Source organism: Heptranchias perlo, chromosome 8, assembly GCF_035084215.1.
Source record: "Heptranchias perlo isolate sHepPer1 chromosome 8, sHepPer1.hap1, whole genome shotgun sequence".
Lineage (NCBI taxonomy): Eukaryota > Metazoa > Chordata > Chondrichthyes > Hexanchiformes > Hexanchidae > Heptranchias > Heptranchias perlo.
This window is the reverse complement of record NC_090332.1, coordinates 32,165,895-32,182,815: the sequence shown is the minus strand read 5'-3', so window position 1 is coordinate 32,182,815 and position 16,921 is coordinate 32,165,895. Positions and strand designations below refer to the sequence as shown.

The following is a 16,921-nucleotide window of genomic DNA, read 5'->3' as shown; positions in this document are numbered from 1 at the left end:
TCACAAGTGAGCTAGCATCAACTGCCGTCTGCAGAAGAGCGTTCCAAACGTCTACCACCCTTTGCGTGTAGAAGCATTTCCTAACTTCACTCCTGCACGTCCTGGCTCTAAATGTTAGACTATGTCCCCACGTCCTAGTATTCAAATGTAGGAAACCTCCAAAAACAGTTACAAATATCTCGGCAGCTAGAAGCAGTAATTCAGCCACTAACCTGTAAATTCTGCATGGTCCCTTTAAATAGCGCTGGTGGGTGGTTCTCCAGGCACTCTAGGACATGTTCAGATGGTCGTGGTTAAAACTGTGCGTTGAGTTAAGCATTAAGTCCCAAAATAGTTTCTATCACTTTAAATCAGCGTTGCACACTGATTGAAGCCATTTTCTCCCTACTTTACATGATTCCAGCGTTCGTTATCTGCGCCTGCGCTAACTTCTATACCAAAATGGCGCCCGGCGCACGTCATGCTGGAAACGTGTGTGTGCATCCAAGACGCATCTTGGATGTCGGAGAGGCCATGTAGCGCTGAAAAACGGGTGCTACACAGCCCAATTTAGCGCCCACTATATTTAATTTAGATTTGATTATTTTTCTTTTTGGAGTTTGAAAGAAAAATTAAGAAAAGTTTACAAAAGAGGAAAAGGCACCTATGGAAACTGAGCAAGCTGGTCCATACCTCTCTAGGGACATGAGAACTATGTGTGTTAGAGGGAAAGTACCCAGAATGACAAATGTTGATAGAGATAATTGAATGTTGTTTGGCTGGCTTGCTATACCAAGAGACTATCCCAGGAAAGACTCTAATTTTCTAATGGCTCTTTCTAACGTATTATATGTAAATATACACTGGTATGACTTTAACCAACCTCCATTGTCACAACTTGACGTGGTGTGCGGGAGATGCCATTTGTCCATCTGATTCATTTGGTCTAATTCCTTATCTGATGAATTCTAATCCTCATTCCTAAAACTGGTATATTGTGGATTTAACTTCTGTTAAATCATAAATCATAGAATGAAACAGCACAGAAGGAGGTCATTCAGACCATCATGGCTGCACCGGCTCTTTGAAAGAGCTATTCAATTAGTCCCATTCCCTTGCTCTTTCCCTGTAGCCCTGCAATTTTTTCTGCTTCAAGTATTTATCCAATTCCCTTTTGAAAGTTACTATTGAATCTGCTTCAATCACCCTTTCAGGCAGTGCATTCCAGATCATAATAACTTGTTACGTAAAAATTGTTTTCCTCATATCGCCTCGGATTCTTTTGCCAACCACCTTAAATCTGTATCCTCTGGTTACGGACCCTGCTGCCACTGGAAACAGTTTCTCATTTACTCTATCAAAACCCTTCATGATTCTCCCCTGAGCCTTCTCTGCTATAAGGAGAACAACCTCAGATTCTCTGGTTTCTCAATGTAACTGAACTCTTTCATCCCCGGTAACATTCTAGTAAATCTTCTCTGAACCCTCTCTAAGGCCTTGACATCCCTCCTAAAGTGTGATCATAGAATCATAGAAAGTTACGGCGCAGAAGGAGACCATTTGGCCCATTGTGTCCGTGCCGGCCGAAAAAGAGCTATCCATCTTAATCCCAATTTCCAGCACTTGGTCCGTAGCCCTGTAGGTTATGGCGCTTTAAGTACACATCCAAGTATTTTTTAAATGAGTTGAGGGTTTCTGCCTCTACCACCCTCTCAGGCAGTGAGTTCTAGACCCCCACCACCCTCTGGGTGAAAAAAATTCTCCTCAGCTCTCCTCTAATCATAGAATCATAGAAAGGTTACAGCACGGAAGGAGGCCATTCGGCCCATCGAGTCTGCACCGACTCTATGCAAGAGCAATCCAGCTAGTCCCACTCCCCCTTCCTATCCCTGTGGCCCTGCAATTTTTTTCCTTTCAAGTACTTATCCAGTTCCCTTTTGAAGGCCATGATTGAATCTGCCTCCAGCACCCCCTCGGATTTTGCATTTCAGATCCTAACCACTCACTATGTAAAAAAGTTTTTCCTCATGTCACCTTTGGTTCTTTTGCCAGTCACCTTGATTGGCAAAAGGTTTAATCCTTCTACCAATTACTTTAAATCTATGCCCCCTGTTCACTGACCTCTCTGCTAAGGGAAATAGGTCCTCCCTATCCACTCTATCTAGGCCCCTCATAATTTTATACACCACAATTAAATCACCCCTCAGCCTCCTCTGCTCCATTGAAAACAACCCCAGACTATCCAATCTTTCCTCATTGCTAAAATTCTCCAGTCCTAGCAACATCCTTGTAAATCTCCTCTGCATCCTCTCTACTGCAATCATATCTTTGCTGTAGTGTGGTGACCAGAACTGTATGCAGTACTCAAGCTGTGGCCTAACTAGTGTTTTATACAGTTCTAGCATAACCTCCCTTCTCTTATATTCTGTGCCTCGGCTAAAAAGGAAAGTATCCTGTATGCCTTTTTAACCACCTTATCTACCTGTCCTGCTACCTTCAGGGATCTGTGGACATGCACTCCAAGGTCCCTCTGCTCCTCTACACCTCTCAGTATCCTCCCATTTATTGTGTATTCTTTTGCCTTGTGTGCAAATACCCCAGGTCTCTTTGTTCTTTTTTTATTATTCGTTCATGGGATGTGGGCGTCGCTGGCGAGGCCAGCATTTATTGCCCATCCCTAATTCCCCTTGCACCCCCTTTAAAATTGTACCATTTAATTTATATTGCTTCTCCTCATTCTTCCTACCAAAATGAATCACTTTACACTTCTCTGCATTAATTTCAGTTGCCACGTGTCTATCCATTTCACCAGTCTGTCCATGTCCTCCTGAACTCTGTTACTATCTTCATCACTGTTTACTACATTTCCGAGTTTTATGTCATCTGCAAACTTTGAAATTATGCCCTGTATACCCAAGTCCAGATCATTAATATATATTAAAAAGAGCAGTGGTCCCAACACTGACCCCTGGGGAACACCACTGTATACTTCCCTCTAGTCTGAAAAACAACTGTTCACCACTACCCTCTGCTTTCTGTCCGTTCGCCAATTTCGTATCCACGCAGCAACTGCCCCTTTAATCCCATGGGCTTCAATTTTGCTAACAAGTCTATTATGTGGTAGTTTATCAAACGCCTTTTGAAAGTCCATGTACACAACATCAGCCACACTACCCTCATCAACCCTCTCCGTTACTTCATCAAAGAACTAGACCAAGTTTGTCAAACATGCTTTGTCTTTAACAAATTCATGTTGGCTTTCATTTATTAACCCATATTTTGCCAGGTTGAGCAGTTATTAGCAATATCTTAATATAAATTACCTAAAATTTTTTCTAGATTAAATTGTCAAAAGTGTGTGTGTGTGTGTGTGTGTGTGTGTCTGTGTAGAGAAAGCTCAGCTCACTCTATTGTGTATATCTAGTTCTACCCTGGTAACATTGTGATGGTGACAGGTGTAAACACAGCAAAATTCAGCTGGTATTGCTTCAGGAAATAATTGCAACTACTGAATGGCCCTCAGGAATAAAAACTATGCTGAGATAGCTAGCTTTTTGGCAACCTAAGGGATATAGGCCAAAGGCGGGTATATGGAGTTAGATCACAGATCAGCCATGATCTTAACAAATGGCGGAGCAGGCACGAGGGGCTGAATGGCCTACTCCTGTTCCTACGTTCCTATGTTCCTACCCATGACCGATGCCAAATGAATGCATCTGCTCTCATGAAGCATTTTCTGCATGTGGCTGTGGAACAACTTTTCATTAAAAGATTCATATTTGCAGGAAGAAGTTGCTTAATAAACTTGACCCATGTGAAAAAGTATTGAAAGCACTTTCACCCCTTGAGACACTGGTCAGAGCAGATTACATAATTAACCTGCAAGAATTACCATAAGATCACATGATCTTTACATTAAGAACAATTGTAGCTTGCAGCACCTATTTCTGAACCGTGTTTGATCTGAGCAGTCATTCATTTAAAAGCCTTTGTGCTTTCTGTCTGATATATGCTGTACAATGCCTTACTCACACCTCTGTTAAAGAGCAACTGGTTTTGTAAATTGCAAGGTTTTTTATTTTGTGTGATACCTGCTCTGACCTGAGGTTTAGTACCACTTTGCATGCATACATGGAAATTTATTGATATTATGAACTGAGTCAAATGTACATTTATTCTAGCTATTACAAAACACTCAGCCATGGCTCAGTGGGTAGCACTCTTACTTCTAGGTCATGAAGGTTGTGGGTTCAAGCCCCACTCCAGAGACTTGAACACAAAATCTAGGCTGATACTCTAGTGCAGTGCTAAGAGAGTGCTACACTGTTAGAGGTACTCTCTTTTAGATGAGACGTTACACTGAGGCCCCATCTCCCCTCTCAGGTGGACATAAAAGATCCCATGGCACTATTTTGAAGAAGACCAAGGGAGTTCTCCCTGATGTCCTGGTCAATATTTATCAACCAACACCACTGAAACAGATTATCTGGTCATTATCTCATTGCTGTTTGTGGGACCTTGCTGTGCGCAAATTGGCTGCTGTGTTTTCTATATTATAACAGTGACTGCATTTCAAAAGTACTTCATTGGCTGTAACGTGCTTTGGGACTGAGATTGTGAAAGGTGCTATATAAATGCAATTTTTTTTACATTAGCAAGAGGGAAAGACCATAAAATTGAATAAGTTAATCCTTTTATAAATTAATTGTACCTGTCCACTTTCTCACCATATCCCTCAATCCCTTCTTTTTCCAGAGATACATCTAATTGTCTTTTGAACCTATTTGTCAGCTTCAGTTTCTTCTTTGAAGCTTATTCCAGAAGTTTATTATCACCAGTCTGCAAGCAGAGTTCTGTACATGTACTTTGCTTTCCCTGACCAAAGAGTGGTTTGAGTGGAACTGGTATAAATATTAATTATTCATTTACTTGTGTATCCTTTGTTAATTATTTTAATGATGTTACAATGAATTATGATTAAAATAATTAATTGCAATTTTTGAAAGAAAATGAGACTTAACACATTCCACTGTCTCTATAAATATTCTCCAGAACAGTCAATCATTATACATTATGTATGTAGTAGATTCTGCCAATTACAAATATATATAATAGAAAGCAATCTGCATTTTTGTGCCCAGCTAATGGAAAATTTAGACATGTGTAACAATGTTTGTTACAAAACAGGAAAAATCCAGAAGGCATTTTTATTTTCACACATAGGTAGGAGTGAATCAGACTTTCCTGTTGAAACATTTTTGAAAGTACCACCTGTTATGAATATAATCGAGTTTCACGGCAGTAGTTGATCTGGAAAGGTACAGCGGGCGCTAAATTGGGTCTTGTAGTGCCCGTTGTTTTGGCACTGCGTGGCCTCGCGAACATCCAAGATGGCGTCTGGCGCACGTCACGCTGGAAATGTGCGTGCGCAGCCAGCGTTTTATAGGAGTTAGCGCATGCGCAAATATCAAACGCCGGAAGCATGTAAAGTAAGGAGAAAATGAGTGCAATCAGTGTGCAACACTGATTTAAAGTGATAGACACCATTTTGAACCTTAACGCTCAACTCAATGCACTGTCTTAACCATGCACACCTTAACGTGTCTTAGAGTGCCTGGAGTACCCCCCACCAGCGCTATTTAAAGGGACCATGCAGGATTTACAGATTAGTTGCTGGATTATTGCTTCTGGCTGCTGGTGGAATAGGAAGTATTTTTTGAAGCTCCCTATACTTACTGAGAGTTCCTAGACTACATTTAAGAGTGGTTTGGCAGGTACTACCTTACAGTTTGGAAAGTTACAACCGTGGTTGAACAACATTCCTGGCAACCAGGGTGGCCTGCTTGGGCTCCCGCTGGGCATTGAGCACAACTGGGAGCATGCAGAGAGGCCACACACAGCAGGTCAAGCTGCGAGGAGAGGGAGGACGAGGAGGTGCAGGGTACTGAGCAGGAGGCCGTATCCAATGAGGGCCTTCCGGGACCAATTCTCTTTCCTCAACGTGACTGAGGAGGATTGCACCTGATGCCTGAGGTTCACCAAGGAAGCTGTATCCAAGATCTGTCAACTGGTGCGGCCACAACTGCAGCCTCAGAACAGGGCAAGTCAGCATTGCCTGTGGCTGTGAAGGTCACCATGGTGCTGAATTTCTACAGCTCAGGATCATTTCAGGCGTCTACTGGCGACATGTAAGTATCCTCGTCCACCCTCAGGTCGTTCCTGCTGCTGGCTGTTATGCGCCACCTTTTCCTGCAAGGCAGAGGACAGTGTATCAGTGAGTATCCTGAAAGGTGTGTGGGTGATGTGCCTGTCATGGTCAAATAGCTGCCAGTGTGTGTGACCTGTGAGTGGTGGTTGTGTGGCCTGCAAGTGTGTTACTATGTGCGGGTGAGATGCATCATGCCGAGTGCAGCGTTGCGTAAGGATGGGCAGTGTTTGTTGGTAGGTGGGTGACAGGGGGTGTGATGCGTGGAGCAGGTGCAGTTGGTTGGATGTGCCACTTGACACTTGCATTCACTCACCTTGACCACTCGTGTCAAATCATTGAACTCCTTTCGGCACTGCACCCACGTGCATGGCGTTCACTTCCTGGGCCACAGCCTGCCAATGCCTGCAGAACTGCAATCTGGAGGGTCTCCTGCCACCCTGCGGGTACATGTTGTCCCTCCTTTCGTCCACTCCTTCCACCAGGGCCTCCAGTGCATCATCCGAGAAGCGTGGGGCCCTCTCTTGCGCCGGTCCTGCCACCCTTGCTGCTATCTTTCCCTCCTCCTAGTGGACTATACATGTCCCATTTAAAATGTACACCTGCACCTTTAAGAGGTGCAGGCTGCTGATGACTTGCGCTGAGCACGCCCCATTTCTGATTTCCTCATTCTCCGTGCAGCCCCTCAGCAGCGCGGGTAGTGCTGGCTGCACGGAGATATCATGGTAAGTAGCAGGCAGCTCAAAATCATGTGCTGCCTGTGTAGGGCCATCGGGCGTGGGGTAATAGTGAATCACGCTACCTGCGCCCAAAATGGGCCCTATCAAATTCCACCCCCCCCCCCCCCCCCCCCCACCAACCTCGGTGTCTCCAAACATGCTGTCAAATTCTGCTCTTCATTCTTGGATTATGGCTTTCCATTACTTTTCATTCCTCTCCTCTGGTTTTTGTTGCTTTTTTCTCTTTTTATGTCCCTGCCTGCCATTATCCACCATTTTTCAGCTCAAATGGAAGACAGACAACCTCTTGCCAATCCTTTGCCATTGTTGCTCCAATAATCGGATGCTAAAATGTGAGTGCATTAGAGCAACCTGAAGAGGGCTTGCCATCTATTTTCCCTTCCTGTTGTAGAATATTGTCAAACCTCAGCAAACCCGGAATAGTGCTCCTTTCCCATTTAAGTAGCTAAATCACTTAGCACTTAAAAGGCCTAAGTGATAAAATATCTGCAATCCAGCTGTGAAATGCACAAAACTTATATATATATATATATATATACACTCAGGGCAACTTTTAACTGCCTGGTCTCATATGAACACTGCTACTTAGCTTCTCACCTGTTTCGTGTGGAAACTGCTAGCTTGTCGGCTTGGGGGAGGAGTGGGCTGAGACGAAGATTGAGCAAGGGGGTGATTACAGGGCTACAGAGGCTCAGACATTCCATCTGGGGTCCGGAGGAGCACTGCTGCTCACTTGCAGGGTGGCAGGAGACCCTCCAGGCTACAGCTCCGCAGGCATTGGCAAGCTATGGCCCAGGAAGTGAACGCCAGGAGCATGGCACCACGCATATGGGTGCAGTGCCGAAAGAAGTTCAGTGATTTGACACGAGTGGTCAAGGTGAGTGAATGCAAGTGTCAAGTGGCACATCCTACCCACTGAACCACTGCTCCATGCATCACACCCCCTGTCACCTGTTCCTGGTGAGGTGGCTGCGGTGGGGGTGCCAGCTGCAGAGCGGCTTAAACTGCGTCGGGGGTCTCGTGTACGTCACTTTATTAATGACTATTGTTAACTATTCCATGGAAAACTTCTTTAATTCAAGAGAAAAATGTGTTTTATTTTAGTGCAAAAGTGTCTGGTTCTGCCCAGGGAACCAGAATTGGGATGTAAATCAGACATGCCAGAATTACACCCATTCTAAAATGTATACTAAATTCTGGTCGAACTGGCTGTTGGCAGAAGATGAGCCCCAGGCCAAAGTGGTGCATTTATCCAAATGACAGGATAATGAGGGCAAAAGCTGCTGTCCTAGAATTTCTGTCATTTATATCAGAATTACACCTGACTTAAAACAGAGACAAGTTGCCTACATGACTCTTACTATAGTAGCGGCAGAACAGGAGCAGGAAGAGGAGGAAATGACAAGAGGCAGATTGACGGAGGATATGGCTACAGCTGGAGGAGGAGGAATTGGAAGGACATGTGCTCACAGCAATGCTTACCATAGCTAACAGAGTTCATAGGCCCAGAACAACATACCTGCAATTACCTGAGGAACTGTACATAAGAAGGCTTCAATTCTTTAGGGAGGCAGTAACAGAGTTGTGTCACATTCTTTAAACAAACAACTGCTGCAGCTAGTACAGCATTGCCTGTTGTAATCAAAGTCATTGCAGTCCTGAACTGTTTTGCCTCCAGTTCCTTCCAGGTTGCCACAGGGGATACCAGCAACAATAATCAGTCTGCAGTCCATGCTTGTATTAACCAGGTGAAAGATTCTACCTTTGCTAGAGCAAACAGGTTCATCGCTTTCTCCATGGACATTCGGAGACAGCAGGCCAAGACTCTGGTGTTCGCACAGATGGCAGGATTCCCCAGATTCAGAGTGTCATTGTCTGCACTCATGTCACACTGTGGGCTCCTTCACACAGTACGACCGCCTTCATGGATTGCAAAGCCTTTCACTCTATTAATGTGTAACTGGTATGTGATGACCAGCAACAGATCATTCAGATCTGTGCCCACTTTCCTGTCAGCTACCATGTTGATTTTATATTGTGTCAATTGTCTATTCCCCAACTGCTTGCCCCTGCGCAGCCAGTTAAAGGTTGGCTGCTTGGAGACAAGGACCATCTCCAGCAGACATGGCTTATGACTCCTCGAAGGAAACCCATTTTCAGCTCCCAAACTCGACTACAATCAGAACCCTGAGTCAACAACGGCCCTCATCAAGCAGATCATTGGAGTCTTCAAACAATGATTCAGATGCTTGGACAAGTGTGGTGGCTTCCTTTACAGCCCAGAAGGAGTGTCTTGTATGAATGTGGTTTGTTGTATGGTGCATAACTTTGCTCTGCAACAAGGGCAACATATGGAGCCATCATTGGAGAAGGGCCATCAATATAATGAAGGAGAGCACATTGGTGATGTAGAGGATGGTCAGGAAGCAGGAGAAGTCTCATGATTGCCTGCAGCCAGAGCTGTTCAGCAGCAGATCATTGAAGAGAGCTTCAGCTGAGCAATCCGTGCTCCTCTACATTAACAGTCATGTCCCACATATGCCCCAGTCCTCCCACCCTACAATCAACAGCATCTATCCGAATACTAATTGATATTCATGTCAACTAGTATTGCAGGGTCACCAGCTACTACAAGTGCACTCTCTACACACAAAGATTTCAAACAGCATTGTGTTTTTATTGGCTTACATAATGGCTTACAAACTATTTTTCACCCTGGTGTGAGCCTCTAATGTTGTCTAAAGTGCTCTTTTACCTACTGCACTGCTTCTGTACTGCTACTGCACTGAATCATTGAAGAATAGAAAAACAGAACATTTTTTAAAGGGTGAGAAACTATTAAATGTTGGTGTCCAGAGAGACTTGGGTGTCCTGGTACAAGAAACACAGAAAGTTAGCATGCAGGTACAGCAAGCAATTAGGAAAGCAAATGACATGTTGGCCTTTATTGTCAGGGGGTTGGAGTACAAGAGTAAGGAAGTCTTACTACAATTGTACAGGGCTTTGGTGAGACCTCAACTGGAGTACTGTGTACAGTTTTGGTCTCCTTATCTAAGGAAGGATATACTTGCCTTGGAAGCGGTGCAACAAAAGGTTCACTAGATTCATTCCTAGGATGAGAGGGTTGTCCTGTGAGGAGAGGTTGAGTAGAATGGGCCTATACTCTCTGGAGTTTAGAAGAATGAGAGGTGATCTCATTGAAACATATAAGATTCTGAGGGGGCTTGACAGGGTAGATGCTAAGAGGTTGTTTCCCCTGGCTGGAGAGTCAAGAACTACAGGGCATAGTCTCGGGTTAAGGGGTTGCCCACTTAAGACTGAGATGAGGAAGAATTTCTTAACTCAGAGGGTTGTGAATCTTTGGAATTCTTTACTCCAGAGGGCTGTGGATGCTGAGTCATTGAGTATGTCCAAGGCTGAGATAGTTAGATTTTTGGACTCTAGGGGAATCAAGGGATATGGGGACCAGACAGGAAAGTTGAGTTAGGGTTGAAGATCAGCCATGATCTTATTGAATGGCGGAGCAGGCTCGAAGGGCCCTATGGTGTACTCCTGCTCCTATTTCTTAAGTTCTTATGTTCTTGGAGGTGCTCCCCCAGTGACTGCAACGTGGGAGCAGGGAATCTGCTTCATTCAAAGGCTGATGGGATGCTCGTGGTTGGCGACTTCTAGGAGCTCAGGCCCAGAGAGGGCCCAGCTCCAGACTGGGACAGTCTGGCCAGCCTGCCGTCTGACACCAGGGAGAGCATTGGTTCAGGAGGTCACAAGGGTACAGAAGCATTGTCGTTATGAGAGATGGCATCATGTTCCATTGTCAGAGCTTGACTGTATCTGCTTCTAGGCTGCGGCTCAGCACATCTACTGTTCTGTGGGAGAACAGACTCTCGGAGATCCAAGTTGTGAATGATGTCCCTATCCATTCACTATCCCAGCCTGTTCAAGGCAAAGGAGTTGGTTGAGCCTAGGGCCTGTATGGCCCCAGTGTGAACATCCTTGAGAGATGTGTGACAGATTCCTGGGGAGAGGGCTCAGCTTCAATGGCCATTGATGTGATGACACACTCAATAGTTGACTGCAGAGTGTCAATGCCAGGTGTGAGAAAACCAATACATTTGTGGTGGACTTCACTATATTAAGAATAAAACCGGACGGACCACCCAGCATTGGAACACTAGGCACCGGACACAACAAAGGCAAACCAAGCCCAGTTGTCCCTGCAAAGTCCTCCTCACTAACATCTGGGGACTTGTGCCAAAATTGGGAGAGCTGTCCCATAGATTAGTCAAGCAACAGCCTGACGTAGCCATACTCACAGAATCATACCTTTCAGCCAACGTCCCAGACTCTTCCATCACCATTCCTGGGTATGTCCTGTCCCACCGGCAGGACAGACCCACCAGAGGTGGTGGTACAGTGATATACAGTCAGGAGGGAGTGGCCCTGGGAGTCCTCAACATTGACTCTGGACCCCATGAAATCTCATGGCATCAGGTCAAACATGGGCAAGGAAACCTCCTGCTGATTATCACCTACCGCCCTCCCTCAGCTGATGAATCAGTCCTCCTCCACGTTGAGCACCACCTGGAGGAAGCACTGAGGGTAGCAAGGGCACAGAATGTACTCTGGGTGGGGGACTTCAATGTCCATCACCAAGAGTGGCTCAGTAGCACTATTAATGACCGAGCTGGCCGAGTCCTGAAGGACATAGCTGCCAGACTGGGCCTGCGGCAGGTAGTGAGCGAACTAACACGAGGGAAAAACTTACTTGACCTCGTCCTCACCAATCTACCTGTCGCAAATGCATCTCTCCATGACAGTATTGGTAGGAGTGACCACCGCATAGTCCTCATGGAGATGAAGACCTGTCTTCGCACTGAGGATACCATCCAACGTGTTGTGTGGCACTACCATCGTGCTCAATGGGATAGATTCAGAACAGATCTAGCAGCTCAAAACTGGGCATCCCTGAGGTGCTGTGGGCCATCAGCAGCAGCAGAATTGTATTGCAGCAGAATCTGTAACCTCATGGCTCGGCATATTCCTCACTCTACCATTACCAACAAGCCAGGGGATCAACCCTGGTTCAATGAGGAGTGTAGAAGAGCATGCCAGGAGCAGCACCAGGCATACCTAAAAATGAGGTGCCAACCTGGTGAAGCTACAACTCAGGACTACATGCATGCTAAACAGCAGAAGCAACATGCTATTGACAGAGCTAAGCGATTCCACAACCAACGGATCAGATCAAAGCTCTGCAGTCCTGCCACATCCAGTCGTGAATGGTGGTGGATAATTAAACAACTAACGGGAGGAGGAGGCTGAGTAAACATCCCCATCCTCAATGATGGCAGAGTCCAGCACGTGAGTGCAAAAAACAAGGCTGAAGCGTTTGCAACCATCTTCAGCCAGAAGTGCCGAGTGGATGATCCATCTCGGCCTCCTCCCGATATCCCCACCATCATAGAAGCCAGTCTTCAGCCAATTCGATTCACTCCACGTGATATCAAGAAACGGCCGAGTGTACTGGATATAGCAAAGGCTATAGGCCCTGACAACATCCCGGCTGTAGTGCTGAAGACTTGCGCTCCAGAACTAGCTGCGCCTCAAGTCAAGCCGTTCCAGTACAGCTACAATACTGGCATCTACCCGACAATGTGGAAAATTGCCCAGGTATGTCCTGTCCACAAAAAGCAGGACAAATCCAATCCGGCCAATTACCGCTCCATCAGTCTACTCTCAATCATCAGCAAAGTGATGGAAGGTGTCGTCGACAGTGCTATCAAGCAGCACTTACTCACCAATAACGTGCTCACCGATGTTCAGTTTGGGTTCCGCCAGGACCACTCGGCTCCAGACCTCATTACAGCCTTGGTCCAAACACGGACAAAAGAACTGAATTCCAGAGGTGAGGTGAGAGTGACTGCCCTTGACATCAAGGCAGCATTTGACCGAGTGTGGCACAAAGGAGCCCTAGTAAAATTGAAATCCATGGGAATCGGGAAAAACTCTCCAGTGGCTGGAGTCATAACTAGCAGAAAGGAAGATGGTAGTGGTTGTTGGAGGCTAATCATCTCAGCCCCAGGGCATTGCTGCAGGAGTTCCTCAGGGCAGTGTCCTAGGCCCAACCATCTTCAGTTGCCTCATCAATGACCTTCCCTCCATCATAAGGTCAGAAATGGGGATGTTCACTGATGATTGCACAGTGTTCAGTTCCATTTGCAACCCCTCAGATAATGAAGCAGTCTGAGCCCGCATGCAGCACGACCTGGACAACATCCAGGCTTGGGCTGATATGTGGCAAGTAACATTCGCGCCAGACAAGTGCCAGGAATGACCATCTCCAACAAGAGAGAGTCTAACCACCTCCCCTTGACATTCAACGGCATTACCATCGCCGAATCTCCCACAATCAACATCCTGGGGGTCACCATTGACCAGAAACTTAACTGGACCAGCCATATAAATATTGTGGCTGCAAGAGCAGGTCAGAGGCTGGGTATTCTGCGGCGAGTGACTCACCTCCTGACTCCCCAAAGCCTTTCCACCATCTACGAGGCACAAGTCAGGAGTGTGATGGAATACTCTCCACTTGCCTGGATGAGTGCAGCTCCAACAACACTCAAGAAACTCGACACCATCCAGGACAAAGCAACCCGCTTGATTGGCACCCCATCCACCACCCTAAGCATTCACTCCCTTCACCACCGGCGCACAGTGGCTGCAGTGCGTACCATCCACAGGATGCACTGCAGCAACTGGCCAAGGCTTCTTCAACAGCACCTCCCAAACCTGCGACCTCTACAACCTAGAAGGACAAGAGCAGCAGGCACATGGGAACAACACCACCTGCACGTTCCCCTCCAAGTCAGACACCATCCTGACTTGGAAATATATCGCCGTTCCTTCATCGTATCTGGCTCAAAATTCTGGAACTCCCTTCCTAACAGCAATGTGGGAGAACCTTCACCACACGGACTGCAGCGGATCAAGAAGGCGGCTCACCACCATCTTCTCAAGGGCAATTAGGGATGGGCAATAAATGCTGTCCTCGCCAGCGACGGCCGCATCCCATAAACGAGTAAAAAAAAATTAGCTTACATGTTTTGGAATTTCCCTGGGAGGCAGGCTATTACTGGTGAACAGATAGAATCTTTCTTTTAAATACTGGGCCCCTGAAATCTGCATCTGTGTACTTTCCTGCAGTCAGGAATTGAGCCAGATTTCCTTTTAGCTCTTCCCTTGGCCTCCTTTGCCACCTCCAACTGCTCACTTGTGCTTGGCGAATTCCTCAGTGCAGTCCACTCACTAAATCTTGTGGGATGCAAATTTTTAAGCTGGTGCTTGGCAGAGTAAAAGTGAGTGACAGTGCATCGACTTCAGGGTTTTCATCATCAGTTTGCCTGGCACTAGTGACTCAGTCTTCTGATAGACATAGGAAAAGAGAACCAGGAAAATGATTAGGATGTATTTCCTAATCAGTGGCAGCACAATACAAGTCCAGGTTACCATGCTTAGCATGTAACACTGAGAGTATGTGACTGAAAGAGAAGAGGAAGAGAAGATGCTGATAAACCCTGCCATGCCAGGCCACTAACAACACCCTCTCCAAAGCTGACTGCTGTTTGTCTTCCTATGATATCACTGCCAGCCTCTTCATGCAAATAAGGGATGAACCAGAAGCCAGGACAAATCCCCTGCAGGACATATCTCCTCCAGGAGACTGTTGCTCTCGTTCCATCCACCCCCAGTTTGATGCTGGGAGAAGAAAATTGACCCCTTTATCTGTTGTGTGTCTATAACTGAAGTGTAGCCTTTCCCTCTAAAACTTTACCTGAAGAAAGCTTCCAAAATTTACTTTTAATAACCATTTCAAATCATTCAAAACATCACAGAATCTCAGAAATCCTATTACAGCATGAGGAAAGACTTTCGCACTGACAAGAATAAATACATTTTCTATAAACAATCATCCTTTTCAAATTCTAAGTATCTTTCTATAAACAATAATAATTTTCAAATTGTAACAACAAGTGAAACACAGATATTAATCATGCCCTTTGTGTTTTTATCTCTCTCGTTCTCCCTTTGAAATGGCCTCTTTCTGCAGAAAAAGTAAAGCATCTATATTAGCTTTTGTATGAAATTTTTACCTGAAATGACTTTTAAAATTCTTTGTCCAGCTGGTTTTCAATTGATTCAGAAAATCAAATGGTAAATACTGTTACAGGCTGAGAAATACATACAATTGGATTGAGAGAATCATACTGATGCATGCTGGGATATTCTCTACACTGCACATGCTCAGATATTGCTTTCTGAGAATTGCAGACGCAGATTTAGTTGAAATTCCTCTCCGTTCAAAGAGTGATATCTTTGGGAAGAATATCAACTCCAACCCCAGGCTTTCAACAGGGCATTCCTTAGGGCGTTCAAACAAAATGCTAATGAAAGTACTTAAAGACAAAAAAAGATAATTTTATAGGTAAAAAGGAAAAGAAAAACACAAATAATAAAACTGCAAATGTTGGAAATCTGAAACAAAAACATAACATTCTGGAAATATACAGTAGCTCAGTCACCATCTGTAAAGAGAAAAGATAGGTTAAAGTCCCGATGAAGGGTTTTATCTGAAATGCTAACCTGTCTTTTTACAGATGCTGAGTAACTTGCTGTGCATTTCCAGCATTTTCAATTTTATAGGTATGTTTAATTATGTTATTGTGAAATATATAATTATTTTGTCTTTATTTTAGACATTAGAAATTTCAATTACTGAGGGGAAAGAAGGCAGTTCAGAATATTAATGGGACTGATTTTAAGTCACTCTCCAGGTAGGAAAGGGGCAATAGTGGTCCTAAAATCGTGGTGCTTTATTTACCGGTCTGTTCCTGCTCAACTAATGCCTGTTAGCATTTTCCTGGGGTTCTTCACATGGGTAGCCCAGGCTCCTACCTGTTTCAGGCAGGAGCCTCATTCCAATATGCGAATCGGGATCCTATTACGCACCTAAGACCCTGACATAATTTTTAGGCACTAATGGGTGGAACTACCTCAGGACATGCCTTGCTCATTGGTATCAGGGGTCGAGCGGCCTAACCAGGGTTCCTTATAAGGACCGCTGTAGGCTGCTCAGAAAAGGGTCAGCTTTAAGGTTTTCCCCCTCGATTTTTGTGTGGCCTCTGCCAGCCCATCCTCGCCCGCTGTGATTGCCTCCCCCCCACCTCCCAGGAGAAACTTTTTGACTTGGCTCCATGGATTTCCCGGCCCCAACCATCAGCCCCCCCCTCCCCCTAGTTGGCGAGTTGCCTGTGGACACCCAAACAATGCTCGCAGCTTGTCAGGATTATGGAAATCAGGCCCAGCATTCAAAATGGCTTCAGCCTCTCCACAGGGACTTCAGGTGGGTGGTACGAATGCTCCTTCTGGTCCCTATCCAACGTCCACAAATAGCTAAAATCTACGCCTATGACTTTTTTGGTGATTTGTATCATTTATAGATTTTGGTTACATTATGTAATTAGAGTTGAGAGTTGTTGAATACGAAATTTGAGTAAACCAAGAAGTGTCGCGCTGAAGCCTGATACAGAAAGTGTGAAGCAACAAATAACAACCACTTGCAAACCACAAACCATCAAAACCATGAGGACGTCCGGGAAACCCGTACTTCCAGGTTTCCTGTCAGGAATTCCCCCCTCCCCCCACCACTCCTACCGTCTTCTCGGCTCCGTGTTGAAATTTAGGCCCATTTCTCAGTGAGAAACTTGGGGTAGGGCATGTGGGGGTGGTAGACAAGAAGGATTTTGAAGGAGAGGGATGGATCAAGGTGAGGTGTTCAAAGGAGGAGAACATATCAGAGGAATATGGGGAGAGATCAAGATACGACTTAGCGATAAATGACCACACTCACAACATGACAGTTTGGGCAGGGCAGGTTGTGGAAAGTATACTTGTAGTGTAGATTTTCGGAGGACTTTCCCATGGTGAGATTTCTTGCATA

General features: G+C 45.4%; 1 protein-coding gene across 3 annotated transcripts in view; it reads left to right on the top strand.

Moving 5' to 3' along the window:
* The window catches only part of LOC137324186 (potassium channel subfamily K member 2-like), a 138,634-nt gene that overhangs the window by 53,608 nt on the left and 68,105 nt on the right, over positions 1-16,921 (top strand). The gene's annotated exons all lie outside the window — the stretch shown is intronic.